This window comes from Schistocerca piceifrons, chromosome 5 (genome assembly GCF_021461385.2).
Source record: "Schistocerca piceifrons isolate TAMUIC-IGC-003096 chromosome 5, iqSchPice1.1, whole genome shotgun sequence".
NCBI classification, from domain to species: Eukaryota; Metazoa; Arthropoda; class Insecta; order Orthoptera; family Acrididae; genus Schistocerca; species Schistocerca piceifrons.
The window spans coordinates 553,916,232-553,932,574 of NC_060142.1; positions in this window are offsets into that span (position 1 = coordinate 553,916,232).

Below are 16,343 nucleotides of genomic sequence, written 5' to 3' on the forward strand. Positions count from 1 at the left end.
CCTGAAAATAACGCAGAAGATATATATCACTTGATAATTATTGAAACCAAAACAATACAATTTACAGGAAACACCATGACTAACATTACAAGAGTGACGAGCACGCATAACATGGTAAGACAAATACTTCGTCTACAAAGTGGTTATGAAACTATCAAAAATGAAAGAAAGAGGATGAAGGGAATGAAGAACGAGTGTGATAAAAACTATTGCGAATAAGATACACCGCATAGAGAGAACGGAAACTGGCTCACGTTAATCATAACTGCTAATCCCACATCGCTACTCATGCTGCCTCGGTACATATAAGAAGCTCCCATTCAAATATGATTAGCCAAGCTCTCATATACAGAAATATATATGTGGTGTACGTTTTTTCGGACATACCACGTACATATGATCTCTTCAATGCAGATGCACACCATGCTCGAACTCCTACAGGAGTAACGAGGATAATGGGCAAGAGGTATATTACGCTAGTACTGTGTGGATAAGTTGAGAATTTTGGTCTGAAGGGAGTCGTCCTGGGGTATTCCGCGCAGGTGCAATGACCACTGTGTCCAGATAACGCAGTGGTTAGCGCATCAGCGTAAAATGCGGGAGATCTGGGTTCAAATCCTGCCCTGCCACAAATTCTTAACTTTCCCCTTTGATGATAATTAATGCCCACTAGCAGCTAATGTTATTCATTTGTGTCCTAAGAAACATGTTATCTTGTTTTCCAGTGCAGGTGCACAGAAAAATGTTGTACCACAATTGTCATCGTAAGTTCACATATACAGATCCAGGATGCATTCATAAATCACTCTCCTTCCTTCTCACTTATCAGTATAATGAGAGGAGCTACGGTTCTTGTCACGACATAACAAACACAAGAAGTGAAACGCATGAAACCCATCACAGAACAGAACAGAAAGAAGGAGCTTTGTTCATTTTCAAACTTGCGAGCCGTGCTATCCGAACAGCTGCCTTTAATTCTGATTGCCTTAGCCAGTGATCGACCGAAAGACCTTAGTTACGACAAACCAGCACAGCAGGAGCAGGAGTGACTATACAAATAATCGAGTAGTGGGAGCAAATGTTACAGTGAAGATTGCTCACGAGGCACAGATGAATTAAACATTATACTTGGAAGTTGGCAACCACAACAGAAAACTTTCGAAATGAATGGTGGGAAATGGACAAATGGTATAAAAAACTGACCAGAATGAGGTCTAGTTTTGGAAATAAAAGTTTAATTTTTTGAAAGTAATGATTGTAATTACAGAAAAATTTAATTAGTGATTTGACAGAAAACTGAGATGAAGTTTCGAAAAGTCCACCTCTTCAGAGCCCAGCTCCATTGTCCAGTCACATGAATGTGACCACCTCTTAAAAGCTTGAATAACAGTGAAGACCACAGTGAGAAGTGCAAGAAGAGACTCAACGAGGTTCTGGGAGGCATCAACAGGGACATGCAGTGATGCCGACTTGTGTGCCGTGGCCAGATGGGCTAGGTTTCTCGACTGAGTAGCCCTATCGAAGTGGTCCCTTAGTTTCTTGATTGGGCTTAAATCCGGGGAAACGGCAGCCAAGACTGTATGATAAACTCATGTAGTGAGGCTACTATCTTATTTTTGACATTCAATAAAAGTGATGTGAGCTCTTTTTTTGTTCGATGTGTCATACTTCATATTTGTACACTGGATATTTTTCAAACAGAAGTCTTGAATTGTATGAATGCAAAGTCTCGTGGCGATAACATTGAATAAAATGTTGTCGGATTCCCAACCGCGTCAATTGCTTAAAACTACATGAGCTTTCAGGCAAGCACTCCTTGGCCATGGTCAAGGCCTTGGCAATGGCCAGGGAGTGCTTGGCCGAAAGCTCGTGTAGTTTTAAGCAATTGACGCGGTTGGAAACTCGAGGACATTTTATTCAGAAGTCTTGAGTAGTCGATACATTTCACCACAGAGGTTCAGAGCAATGTGATTTTTGCTTACCAGTAGCATTGTTGTTGCCAGTATATCACTCAAAGTCAAGCTAGTGCAATAGCTAAGCGTCGGTCACGCTGGTGAACGGTCTGGAAAAACACAGAGATGTAAATGCGGAGAATGTTGCGTGTTGGAAATACGATTTTGTGAAGACTGATTTGAGAAGTGTTAGTTTGACTAACGAGACGTGTTTAAACACAGGTAGATGCTCACATGGCTTGCACACGAAATTATAAGCTCACTACGCCTTTACCATTCTATTAACTAATTTCAAGGCATAGTGATATTATTATAAGAAGTGAATTTTGTGAAGAAGGTTGTAATTGTTAAGGAAGCACAGTTTTACAATTCAATTTTTTAATGCTAGTCTCTTTTCAGTCATTCAGTAAGTCGAATCTTTCCCACTGTCTGCTTAGGAAAGTTTAATTTGGTAATTGTGTGTTGCCAGCGTATTGCTCAAAAAGCATGATTTGCTTAGCATAGCTGCTTTCCCTTGCGTTGTGCACTTGACAAGGTGCTTCTTTTTTGCTTTTTTATTATTTTTTATTTTTTTAAACCTGGTTTTCTGCTGCGCTGTATTTTAATTTTGACCACTTTCGAGTAGTACCGAGTTTCCATTGCCACAAGATGAGTGATGACAATTTATTAGCTTAACTGTACCTAGGACACAGTAAAATGATACACTGCCAAGCTTTGCATTTCATCTGTCAGTTCTGTATGTTAGAACTGCGTCACACATAGTGGACGTTACACATTGTTGCACTGTTCTCTGTACCGCACAATACAGAATTTGACAGGAATTTTTTTAAGAATACTGTTTTAGTTTTTCTAATTATTTTTTGTTGAAGTTATAACTGTAGCACAGTCACACAGGTTCTGATGGATTTGGTGACTCCTTTTATCAGATAATGGCTACGGAAGTACACCAATTGCACCGTTCAGGTTCACATTACAACACAGGGACACACAAAAGTTTACATACACAACAACAATAATAAAATAAAACAGTTAAAACCTACACTACCAGCTGTGTGACACGAAGCATTATCCTGCTGGTAGATGTCATTATGCCAAGGAAAAACAAACTGCATGTTGGGTGGACACGGTCCCCAAGGATGGATGCAGGGTTGGGTTGATCCACAGTACATTTCAGAATGAAGAAATCACACAGAGAATGCCACCAAACCATTCCCCAGATCATAGCTCTCCCTCCTCCGGCCTCGACACTTGTGACAATTATTGCACGGTATTTGCTTTCAGATGTTTCACGTCAATGGAACATAAAATATGATTCATCTGACGAGGTCACCTTCCGTCACTTAGCGAACGTACAGTTACGGTACTGGCGTGTGAGATCCATCCTTCGTCACCGATGAGCAGCAGTCAGCATGGATGTATGAATTAGGGGAAGGCCCACTGAGGAGACACGTATGGTAGAGTCTGCACGGGATACAGTGGCCTATGTTCAGTGACCAGTTTCCGTCAAAATCGATGGGCCAGTTCATTCGGTTGTTCAGAAGGGGAGGCCAATAATGTTTGGCAAGCTTAAGCCGGTCAGTGACGCGCTGCGATGACAGAATCGAAGCGCATGCCCTAAAATCTTTCTCAAACGATTTTACAGAAACTACTCGGCAAAAAGAAAGAAAAGAAATTACGTTACTTAAAGCATTGTGTGTCAGTTTCATGATGACGTGCTCATCATTTCGTTAGTGGTCATAGTTATTGTGACATTTTCGTGTTAGTAAGACACTGCGCGAAAGTTTGCAATGAAAATAATGCTCGCTTTGATTTTGCGTTTGGTGCACTTTATGTAACATGCAGCTGCATATGAAATTAGCTAACATACTGAAGTTTTCCTTACACATTGGTGGATGTCTCTCTCACAAATCTCGAGAAAACTGATATGATGTGTCATACTCATTTGTAATCATGCACGCCAGCGATGAAGGCAGAATGAAATATCCACGACATTTATTTTTCCATACAGTTATTACGCAAAACTTTATTAATTATCGCGTTATTCCACTTACTACGGACCTTTTCAATGAAAAAAGGTAATTTTTAAGAACCATCAATAGCTGACGAAACAAGAAACGCTGTGGGTTTTTGAACAACAAAAGTGAGACATTTCACATTTATTTTCCCATTGAGAAAGTGCTTTTTCCTCAGTTCCTCACTTAATAAACCACTGTTTCAGAAATCTCTCACAGTTGCGTCTGCACAACATGTTAGTGAGGTGAGATGACAAAATTGTTTTTCGCCGAAAGAAGCAAATCTTAACATGACAACAAGAGAAAGGCAAAATTTAATCAAAATTCACAACTCACAATACTTCTCTGAAAGTTATGAATGGTTAACACCCCAGACGAAAATAAATAGCTGCTTTTGTTGCACTTTCAGTGCAATTCCGGGTACATACTAACCAAACCGGAGGTAGACATTTTGAATGGTCACCATGCACATACTACTTATAAAATATATAAACGCAGTCTTCAGTTTAGAACAGCACTTCCCCTCCAGCACTCGACATTTCCCCTATAGCAGCTGCCCAACCTCCACCACTGATGCTACACTCATGCATGCCCTGCTGATTGCGCCGGCCCCGGTGGTCTCGCGGTTCTAGGCGCTCAGTCCGGAACCGCGTGACTGCTGTGGTCGCAGGTTCGAATCCTGCCTCGGTCATGGATGTGTGTGATGTCCTTAGGTTAGTTAGGTTTAAATAGTTCTAAGTTCTAGGGGACTGATGACCACAGATGTTAAGTCCCATAGTGCTCAGAGCCATTTGAACCATTTTGAACCTGCTGATTGCCCATCTAGTGAATGTGCTTACTCTAGCCTCTTAAATGGTTCAAATGGCTCTCCGCACTATGGGACTTTAACATCTGAGATCATCAGTCCTCTAGAACTTAGAACTACTTAAACCTAACCAACCTAAGGACATCACACACATCCATGTGTAAGAGAACGTAAGATCGTGTATGTCAGTAATTTTCTCCTGTAGTACCTGAAGTCACCATGTGGACAAAGGAGTAGGACAACTTATATACAGTGGAGCTCATAGGAAGAGGTCTGTTAAACTTGGGGGCTCGTCCGGGATATTACAGTTAAATGCGATGGGACTAATTGCGCTTCGTTTGCGGAACATTACAAACTTTATAATTCGTAAAACGTGAATAACATTGTACACGTTTCCTGGACCAGAAAAAGTAGTGTGAGAACCAACAAAGTGCTGGCTTATCGGAGAGGTGTTTTAAACTTTTCGTCAAAACTGTATCCAAACACGTGGTGTCATCATGGCGCTGTCAGAAGAAATTAAAAAGGAAGTTGGAGAAATGTTAGACTCGAACGTGTGTGGTGTAAGTGATGATCCAGATGACTCACAAACCGAAAGAAAACCGGATCAACAGGACTGGGTAAGTTTACTCTTTGCCAGAATGGGACAAATGCAGCCCGAATTAACAAGGGCAATGAACTCAAATAGTGAATTCCTGGAATGGAAAATAAATGCATCCAGTGAATCGCTGGAAGCAAAAATGAAAAGCAACGGGGATGTACTGAAAGAAGAGATCTCAAATTTAAAACTTCAATTAGGAGAAAGTTTGAAGGACGTGAACTCCAAAACTGAAGCTATAGAGAATAAGTTTGTAACCTTAGAAAATAAGTTAGCCACAGTTAGCTCAAGTCAAGGGAAAGAGATTGAAAGGTTAACTGCAGCTCAAAGAACTGTGGAGGAGAGGGTAGACAAATTAAGTCTAGATACAGAATCAAAAGTTAACTCCTTAGATGCTGAATTAAATAAGATACAAGAGTCTGTAACGTGTAATTTAAGTGTAAGAGACAAGAGATTCACTGAAATGCAAGATAATTTTGTGTCTAGAAATTTATGTATGAATGGTGGAAGTGTGTGGAGTAATTCACCTGTAAAAAGTTTTCCTTGTGATAATTTACACCCTGTAGATTTTTTGCAACACTGCTCTGACAATCTTGTTACTGGCATGTGTGATAATCTAAAGATTAAATTTGTTAAAAAATTTCTTGAGGGAGAAGCTTTGTCTTGGGCAAACCAACATTTTGATGAGTGGAAAACGTTTGATGATTTTAAGAAGAGTTTCTTAAATAAATTTTGGTCTGAGACCAAACAGGGTAGAATAAAAAGTGAATTTTTAAATGGGCCTATCTTCAGGGGCAGAAACCACTCAATGAAAGACTTTTGCAGGGATCAACTTAGGAAATTGGTGCATCTAGATAAACCCTTCGACGAAATGACGCAAATTGATGCCCTTAAAAGGAGGTTACCTGAAAGAATACAGTGGGAATTAGTGCATGGACCTGACGACTGTTTAGACCAGTTTCTAAAATATACAGACAAATTAGACAGGGCAATGGAGAGAAATGTGCAACAGTTTAGTAACGGAAACCATTACAGTGGGAGGTGGAATTCTGATTACCGTGGAGAGAACCCTAGAAGGGACGATAGAGATTTTCGGAATGAACACCAATATGATAGAACAAGAGAGTACAATGCTAATTGGAGAGGGAGTAACTGGGAAAGCAATGGTGTAACTAGGAACAACAGATGGGAAGGTAACAACAGAATGAATACAAATTGGAGGAGTGACAATAGAGTTAGACATCCGGAAAGCTCCGGACCGCCTCAATGAGGGTCCACAGCTTTGGGGCGAATAGATTTAAACATAATAGGACCACTAACTTTCACACAAAACCCAATACTGTAAATAACTGTACCATTAACAAACAGGTTAAAAACCTGGAATACCAAGTGAATTATATAAATTTTGATAAAAAATTTTGGGATGCTATGTGGCACAGTAGACCACCACAAAATAAACATAGGAGAGACCAAAGTTCTGACTCAATTCTGGATGAGGAGATGTTCAATGATTTTTACAGGTGGGCAATAAGGGGAGAGCAAGCTAATAATGAAGAGAGTAACAAATGTTTTAGTTCAGAATTGGGGGGGTTGTTCACACAAGAAGGTAATAGTGAATCAGCTGATGATAAACCTAAGCAACAGGAAAAAGAATCAACCATAGAAAGTGAAAAACAGAGAGAAATAGATGAAACTGGCATTAAAGTATACCATAGTAGTGATGATGTTAGTATTTTTTATGTGAAAAGTATGGTAAGCAAACCAGTAAGTGAGTACAATGTTTTTATTGAAATAAATAATGAAGTGTTGGAACTTGATGATAGTTGTGGTGACGAAGCACAGGAATATGATATGAATAATGAAGTGACAGCTGAAAATCAATTGCCACATGCCTTTCCTGATGAGCTCATGGTTAATCAAAGTGGTGATAACAAAAGTGAAAATATTGTGAAAGAATTAGATTTGCGTGATATTATTGAAAGTAAAGGAAGGCAATTCTTAGAAATCCTGTGGAACCAGTATAATGAGAGTTGTAGTAGCAAAGTGTTTTGGTATCGTCTAAGTATAATTAGTAGAGTTTTATGCCCACGCTGGTGGGAGAGTAAAAGAAAGAGTCTGAGTGAAAGGTACATAAACAGTAGGGAGATATTTTGTGTGCAGCCAAAGTGTAAACTTAACACTAGTAATTTAGAATCTGAAAATCAGGTAAACCTGATGAAGACTGAAAGGGAGGAAGTAGATGGAAATTATAAAGAAATTGAAAAAGATTTATTATATGAAGTCCCTGAGGGGAAGGCAGATGAAAAGGAATTAGGCTGTCCATACATTAAAATAAGAGTAAATCAGTGGGAAGGGCACTGTCTTATTGATACAGGAAGCCCCATATGCGCAATTTCAGAAAAATTTAGAGATAAAATCAGAGATGGTAAGAACTTTGTAGAAATGCCAGTTGTAGGGGTAAAAATCAGAGGTGCCACTGGTAGGCAAAGTAAGGTAGTTAAGAGTCGAGTATTGTTAACGTTTCAAATTGAAAATGTGGAGTTTGAGCAGGGTTGCCTTGTGGTCCCAAGGTTAGAAGAAAATATCATTTTTGGCATGGATTGGGTCTTAAAAGTGGGTGTAAGCTTCTCTTGGGAAGATAAGACTGTTATAATTACTGAACCTGAGAAAAATAGTATTCTGAAAACAGAAATGTACATCCTTAACTGTAGTAATTCTTGCAACCATATCAAAGCTGTTGTAAGCAAGGTAGATAATCAAGCCATAAGTGATAACACATCCTTTGATCTTATAAATGAACAAAATTTCGAAGTAGTCAAAGTAAAATTGAAGGAAGCTGTAAATCTAAGTGAAAGTCAGAAAAATCAGTTAAGAGAAGTGTTGTGGGAATTTCAGGATACATTCAGTGAGAGACCAGGGAAGGTAAAAGACTATCAGTGCAGACTTCAACTCAGAGATCATCATCCTTTCTTCCTAAAACCATATGGCATTCCATTCTCCAGGAAAAAAGATGTAGAAAGGGAAATCCAAAAATGGAAACTTGGGGGATTATAGAAAGGAGTAGAAGTGCTTACAACAACCCATTAGTAGTTGTGTCTAAGAGAAATGGTGGGGTTAGACTTGTACTTGACTCTAGGCACCTTAATAAGTTTTTGATTAGAGAAAATGACCATCCTGACAATATGGATGAACTCCTGCACAAATTTGATAATGTAAAATTTATGAGTAGCCTAGACTTGACATCTGGTTTTCACCAAATACCACTTGAACTTGATTCTAGGAAGTATACTGCCTTTTTGTATGGTGGCAAAAGTTACCAATATTGTGTTGTCCCTTTTGGATTGAATGTATCGGTGGCTGAATTTATCAGAGCACTGGATTTTGTATTAGGTGATGAATTGTCTTCAAAATTAATAGTTTATGTAGATGACATTCTTGTAACTGGAAAAACCTGGGAAGATCATCTAAACCTTCTGAGACAAGTCTGTTCAAAATTGAGCGAAGGGAGAATGACCGTAAAATTGGAAAAATGTTGTTTTGGAGTTAATGAACTGAAATTTTTGGGGCATAATATTTCAGAAAAGGGAATCTTACCTGATAAGGATAAACTTGAGGCCATTGTAAACTTCCCTACTCCCAAGAACAAAAAACAACTCAAGTCCTTTTTTGGTCTCACTGGATTCTATAGAAAATTTCTTAGTACCCAAGCTTTAAATGCAAACTGCTTATGTAACTTACTAAAAAAGAATACTGTTTGGGATTGGACACAAGAATGTCAGGATGCATTCGTGGAAATAAAACAACAACTGTCCCAAAGTCAAATGTTGTATAGACCTGTTATGTCGATACCATTCTGTATAATGACAGATAGTAGTGAGACAGGTTTAGGGGCACACTTGTTTCAAAACATAGAAGTAGAAGAAAAATTAGAACACCATTCTATTGCTTTTGCTAGCCGGGTTTTACAAAAGTATGAAAAATCATATACAGTCACAGAGAAGGAACTACTTGCCATCCACTGGGCATTTAATAAGTTTAAAAGTTATTTTTTAGGACACAAGGTAATTGTTTTCTCTGACCATAAAGCTCAATCGTACATTCAGGAGTGCAGACTCTATCATGACCGTATAACAAGGTGGGTTTTATTCCTTCAACAGTTTGACTATGAGATCAAATTTATTCAGGGTAAACATAATGTCATTGCAGATGCCCTTTCCAGACTACCAGTAGGTGCAGATGTTGAAAATACTTATGGAAAAGAGGAGAAAGAGTTCAAACTTATGTACTTAAAGGGTGTAAAAGATGAAGCTGAAATACTGAAAATCTGTAATGATATTCGTAGAAACCAAAACCATGATGAAAATTGGAAGTTGGTTAAAAGTTATATAGGGAAAAAGGGAGGAGAAAAGGTAGATCAGTATTATAAAGTACAAAAAGGGATTTTGTTTAGGAGACCTAGACCTGACTTAGACAATTGGAAACTATGTTGGCCTGAGCAATGTATTGACACATTAATCAGTTACATACACGAAAGCTTCGGACACTGTGGGGCAACAAAATGTATACAGAAGATACAGGAAAATGTATACTTCTATAATATCAGTAGGAGAGTGAAGAAAAAACTTGAAACCTGTGATCGTTGTCAGAGAGTAAAAGTGAGCAACCAAACATCTAAAGGATTGATGCAAAACATTTTACCAAATAAAAACCTTGAATTAACAGCTATTGATTATATGGACCACTACCAAGGTCAAGGGGAGGGTATAGTTACATCTTCGTTATAGTTGACGTTTCTCTAAATTTATAAAATTGTATACATTAAAGAGAGCAACCAGTAAACAAATTATCATCAAGCTGAAGAATCATTATTTCACAAATGTTGGTATTCCCCAGGCCATCATGTCTGATAATGGGTCACAGTTTACATCTAAATTATGGAAAAATTTTATTGAAGATACAGGAATAAAATATATCTTGATTTCGGTTTGTCACCCATCAAGTAACCCAGCAGAAAGGTACATGAGGGAAATTGGAAGGCTCTGCAGAACATACTGTAGTAAAAATCATGTTGATTGGATTGAAAATGTTACTGACTTTGAGGATATAATGAACAGCCTACAGCATTCATCCACTGGTTTTTCACCTTACGAAGTAATGTTTAATAGATGACCTGCAAATTTGATTTCTGAGAATGTTGATTTCCCACCTTGTCAAACTATGACACCCCAGTAAAGAGAGACAGCTGTTAGGAACACTATGAAAAGACAAGGAGAGGTAAGAAAGCGGAGACATGATGCTAGAAGTAAAGGAGTACAGTTCAGGACAGGAGATCTGGTTTTAGTAAAAACACAGGAAAAATCTAGATTGATGAGTTCTGAAATAAAGAAATTTTTTGACATCTATATAGGCCCCTTTGAAATCAAGTAAAACCCACACCCTAATGCCTATAGGCTAATCTAGCCAAAATCCAAGAAGTTATTTGGACTGCGCAATGTTACAGAGTTAAAACTCTACAAACATGACCCATAAAATAGTCTTCAATAAGTAAAATGCTGCTCGGAAAGAACTAGTTGACTGGCCCAACTACATCACTTTATTGTTTTATCATTCAAGGAAAACTTCATGTCAAAGTGTGGGACGATGTCAGCTATAAGTATGAAGTAGATTTTGTGTTAATGTGAATTATGTCTGTACTAATTTCTCTTTGTTCTCTAGTATACCCATTCATTAAATTTGGTACGAGATCAGTGTGTCTGGCTACGAACCATTCTACAGTGTCATAGTAATGTGTCTTAACAGAAACCAAAGTTAATGATGTGGACACTTTTAAAGTAATAAGATATGAATAGTGATTGTGTGTAAGAAGACAAAACCTTGTCATTTGTAAGCTATGTCAGATGGAACGTTATTTAATGGATAAAGCAAACTGGAGGTACTTGTCAGATTATGAGAGTGTACTTTGAAAGACCAGGTATGTTATAGTGTGTTAAAAATATAGTGGGTAGTCATGAAATTTAATCACGCAAATTAAGAATGTATTGAGGTTTAGAGCATTATGGAAACATATGTTGGTGTATTACTTTTGAAACACTTGTGATGGATTAAAGGTTATGTGACACTAATTTTGAAGTTTATGTTGTGGGAGAATATTTTGTAATAGTTTAGATAATTTAATGTTAAAGTGAATGAAGAGCTGTTAGGAATTTATCCCATACCCTGTTACACAATTTGGAATAATTTCTATTCATGGCAATATGCTATTTGAGCACAGGAGAGTAAATAAAAATGAAACGCTGCTTAATAATGATGTAAAGTTAAGGTATAAATACTAACAATCTTACACAATTTAAGTGTAGAGTTTGTCATAATTTGACCTATAAAGCTGAAATAGATGTACAATGTGAGGATACTGCAATTATAGTCGCAATCATGTGGAACGTCTCAGCTATCTCATTATAAAGGAAACATTAAATCATAAATATGTAAACCAATCTGACTCTGAAAATACAGTGCTGATCGCACATAATTGAATTTGCATTGGATTCACCATGTGATTCCATTCATCACGTATACATGAATTTTCCCTAAGAGACAACCATTTAACATTGTGTATAAGTATTACAATATTTTGAATTATGTCTATTTTATGTATGTGGTTAAAAGAACCTGTGTATTTTAGAATAATGATTTCTTTAGATTTAATGGTTGTTTTGGGCACAATCCATGCCATAAGGTATTTTATTGAAGCACGTATATTAAAAGATTGTGAGAGAAGCCTGCATTCCACAGTTCACTTAATATATTCTAAAGAAACCACTGACAATCAGAAGAATGAGGTTAACTAAGATGCATTAAGTCAGTATTGAAGTAAACTTGAGTTTATGCATACACTACATAATTATGTACCCATCTTAACGCGGCTGTTCAGCTACCATGATCACTTAAATATAAGGTGCCATATTTTATTGTTAGTTATAAGCTCATTACGCTTATTGCTCAATACAGCCAATGTAACTTTCAAATTGTATATCATGGAAAGTGTATATATATAACTAAGATCACTTGGGAACCAATTTTATTACTAACTTTCGGAACTGGAAATTTTATTATGATGTGTGTATTAGACATATTTTATTCCATAGTGACACACAATCCCATGCATGCCATGCACGGACTTGTGTGTGTGTGTGTGGGGGGGGGGGGGGGGGGGTATTGTAACAGAACGTAAGATCGTGTATGTCAGTAATTTTCGTGTATGTCAGTAATTTCTTTACGTGTAATGTTTTATGTAAATATAGCCTTTGACTGCGAGTTTAACAACTAAGAGACAGTTATCTTTGGACATGCGGAAAGGAGGTCGATCTTTGGGAGAGGTGGTTAAAAGGACTTTGGAGAGAAAGCGTGGGCTAGAGGAGGTGGGAATACAGATGTGGTGTAAAACAATGTCTTATTGCATATTATTGTAGAAGTGTTAAATGTGAATAAATGAATTAAATAGTGATTTGCAAAACTAATGTAACGTTTGCTCTCTAAAAATCAAAATACCACATCGCCCCACAAACCAGTTAGTCTCATCCAAACACAAAGAAAACCGCGGGAACATCGCAGTGGAATCACCTCTAGACTTCACGAAGACAACAACGCAGCCATCGAAATGAGTGAAGTACCAAACTGTTCGAACTTGTTAACGACCTCGGACTATAAATTTGAATCTCCTGTAGTACCTGAAGTCACCACGTGGACAAAGGAGTAGGACAACTTATATACAGTGGAAATCATAGGAAGAGGTCTGTTAAACATGCCAGAGGCAGGATTTGTAGCAGTCACGCGGTTCCAGACTGAAGCGCCTAGAACCCGCTCAGCCACCATGGCTGGCTACTCTAGCCCCTTGGTTCATCTGGCCAATAGTTGCTCAACAGTTGCACCTCTACCTGTACATGCACATCTCTGCAGACCGCATCACATATGTCTCGACACCAGCTTTTGATAACGCCATTTTGCAATGCATGGCGTACTTCATCTGCAGCAGCACACAAGCATTTTAAACTTCGCTGTTTCGGAAATGCTTCCACCGTTGGCCCAAAATCCAATGATGAAGCCCTTTTGTACATCACCTAAATCATTCCATTCCCGCATTCCAACAGTAGTAGAACAAAACCAGTATGAGCACATTTTCGATATCAAATTGATATCAAATTAATTATACAAATTAACTAAATTGATCAATTAATTACACCCACCCCTGCTGATATCATCAGCTTTCCCAAGCCAGCATATGGGTCCCTCACCATTTCTCTGGGAAATCCTGAACCTTGTCCATCCCTTCCCCCTCCTCCATCCCCCTTTCCTCCCTTCAACCCTCTCCCACCTGTGGAAATAGCGAGAAACTCGCTCAGTCCGTGATGACCTGGTGGATTGGAAGGACCAATATTGTATTCATTTAAACAATTTCATCCTGTTTATTTATTTATTGAAACAGTGAGGAATATCACCAATGGAGGACGCCCCACACAATGCTCCCTCCCTCCTCACTCCTCCTCGAAAAAAAATGAAGTGAAAAATCGCTCTGTCTTTGTTGGAATATTAGGCCAGGATGATCTTACAACAGTCTGCTAATGCATCGTCAGTCTCACTGCATTAAACAATTTAAGGCGTTCGAACACTGAATAGACAACTTGTAGGAGACTATGAAATGTGGAATATTGTTTACTTAACCAGTTTGCAAGGATCACACTGTTTATTTATTTATTTCTAAAGATCATAATAGAGGTTGAAATTGACGATTTCATGCAACTAGTATTAAAAAATTCACAGTTTCATTTGGAACGAGTAGCTCGTAAATTCAAACTCTACATAGAGCGCCCCTTCATCTACAACTCGAAGTAAATAAATACCTGTCTATTTCTAAATAGGATGATCACCACTTTTCAAATTAAGGCTCTTATTTTTATTTTCCCCTCTTTTCGAAGCAAACGTGTGTCTCAGCACAAACGAGAAAATCAGAACAATTACATGTCTAAAAAGTTCACAATAAATTTATAAATCCACAACAGATCATGGAAAAAAATCACAGCAGATCGTATGTTTAAAAGGTCCTCCTAGAAATCAAAAAGTGTTTAAATGTGTGTGAACTCTTAAGGGACCAAACTGGTGAGGTCATCGGTCCTTAGATTTACACACTACTTAAACTAGCTTATTCTAAGAACTACACACATGTGCGTGCCCGAGGGAGGACTCGAACCTTTGGCAGGAGGGGCCATGCAATGTGTAACATGGCGCCTCAAACAGCTTGGTCACTCTGCACGTCTCCTAGAAATCGAAGCACTGTCCTACAGCCGAGAAAATGTTTAGAATTTTCGGTTAATCTTCTACGCACTACAGATGTTGGTATGGAAATGCTTTAAAACCACAATTGCGGTTGGAGGGCAGCATCCCACCTGTCCAGACCAGAGGAGATTGGTCAGCCTGGACTAGTCTCTGAACATTGGAACTAAGAAGACATCAGGTGACTCTCTGATATCACAGAACTTTTTGTAGATACCTTGTTCTGCCTCAGTCTTGTTCGAACTAGTCTGTAGAGACTCCTAACCCCCGCTCCCACAAAGGAAGTCCTTCGACTCTCTGATTTTATGAACTTCCTGTGAATGGAGCATTCTGATTGGTTCCTACTGAAGTTACCCACCAAATTGCTGCCGCTGGTGTGGGAGCACTGTCCAACACTTTATGGAGACAGACATTTTTCTTGCACAATGATATGATGGTTTGAATAGATTGTTTAACGCGGTTGACCACCAAATGTAGAATAATAGCTTTGTACATGTCAGATCACAAGCCCAGGTGCGACTCCAAAGTTATCAGCAACCACCTTACAGGTTTTTGTACAGTGTCCTTGCCTAAGAGCATTGTATTACCAGCCTGGGGGCTGCAATATAAAACTATAGAATGGATCGCATGTTTGACCCTGTGCGAAGCTGTTTATGTGTTTTAAAGTCTAATGAACAGTATTTAAAATGTGCTTCTCTGTACTCACCGATAATCACAGCCACGCTACATGTCTATTGATATAATAGGGATACATTCAAGTTGACAACAATCTTCGATGCTTTCCTGGAAAAGAGAACCATCTGTGTCGAAACTGACAAGGATTTGCGTTGAAGGAAGATAGAAAGTAGATGTTGTAATTGGTTGAGAGAGGATGTAACTAGGTAAGATTTAGTGGTAGAATGATGATGCATTCTAGAGAAAGATGTTGTGGCAGGTCATTTATCCCACGATTAATCATTGTTTCTATTTGGTATAACCTGCATTCGACTCATACATTATTGTGTTTTCTGTGTTTGACTTAGAGCACTATCTATCTGCGATTGTGAACAGCAAAACTCTCCATATCACAGTCAGCAGAGGACTTCCAACGCATGTGTGATGAATCACGTCTACCAAACTGATGGAAAACATATTTTATCACCTTCCCATACGAAAACGAAGATGTATGTGAAGTATTCCATTCCCCTGCCAAACGCCGGCCGGTGTGGCCGAGCGGTTCTAGGCGCTACAGTCTGGAACTGCGCGACTTCTACGGTCGCAGGTTCGAATCCTGCCTCGGGCATGGATGTGTGTGATATCCTTAGGTTAGTTAGGTTTAAGTAGTTATAAGTTCTAGGGGACTGATGACCACAGCAGTTAAGTCCCATAGTGCTCAGAGCCATTTGAACCATTTTTGAACCCCTGTCAAACCTTGTACATAAATAGTTTTCAGTTTCATAACTCCTAGGATTCTAAGTTAGTGACAGTGTTTGTGAGGTATTGCAATCCCCTTGAATAGATCTGTTTGACAGATGATGGGCGTGGAAGAGCAGCATGGCATGTAATTTCACTTGTCAAACATTGCTGCAATATGTGTGTATATTTCCGTATAAGATGCTATTGTCTCATGCATTCTCCGCTGCTGATCATTTTATAGGACTGAGATGAGCATAGTA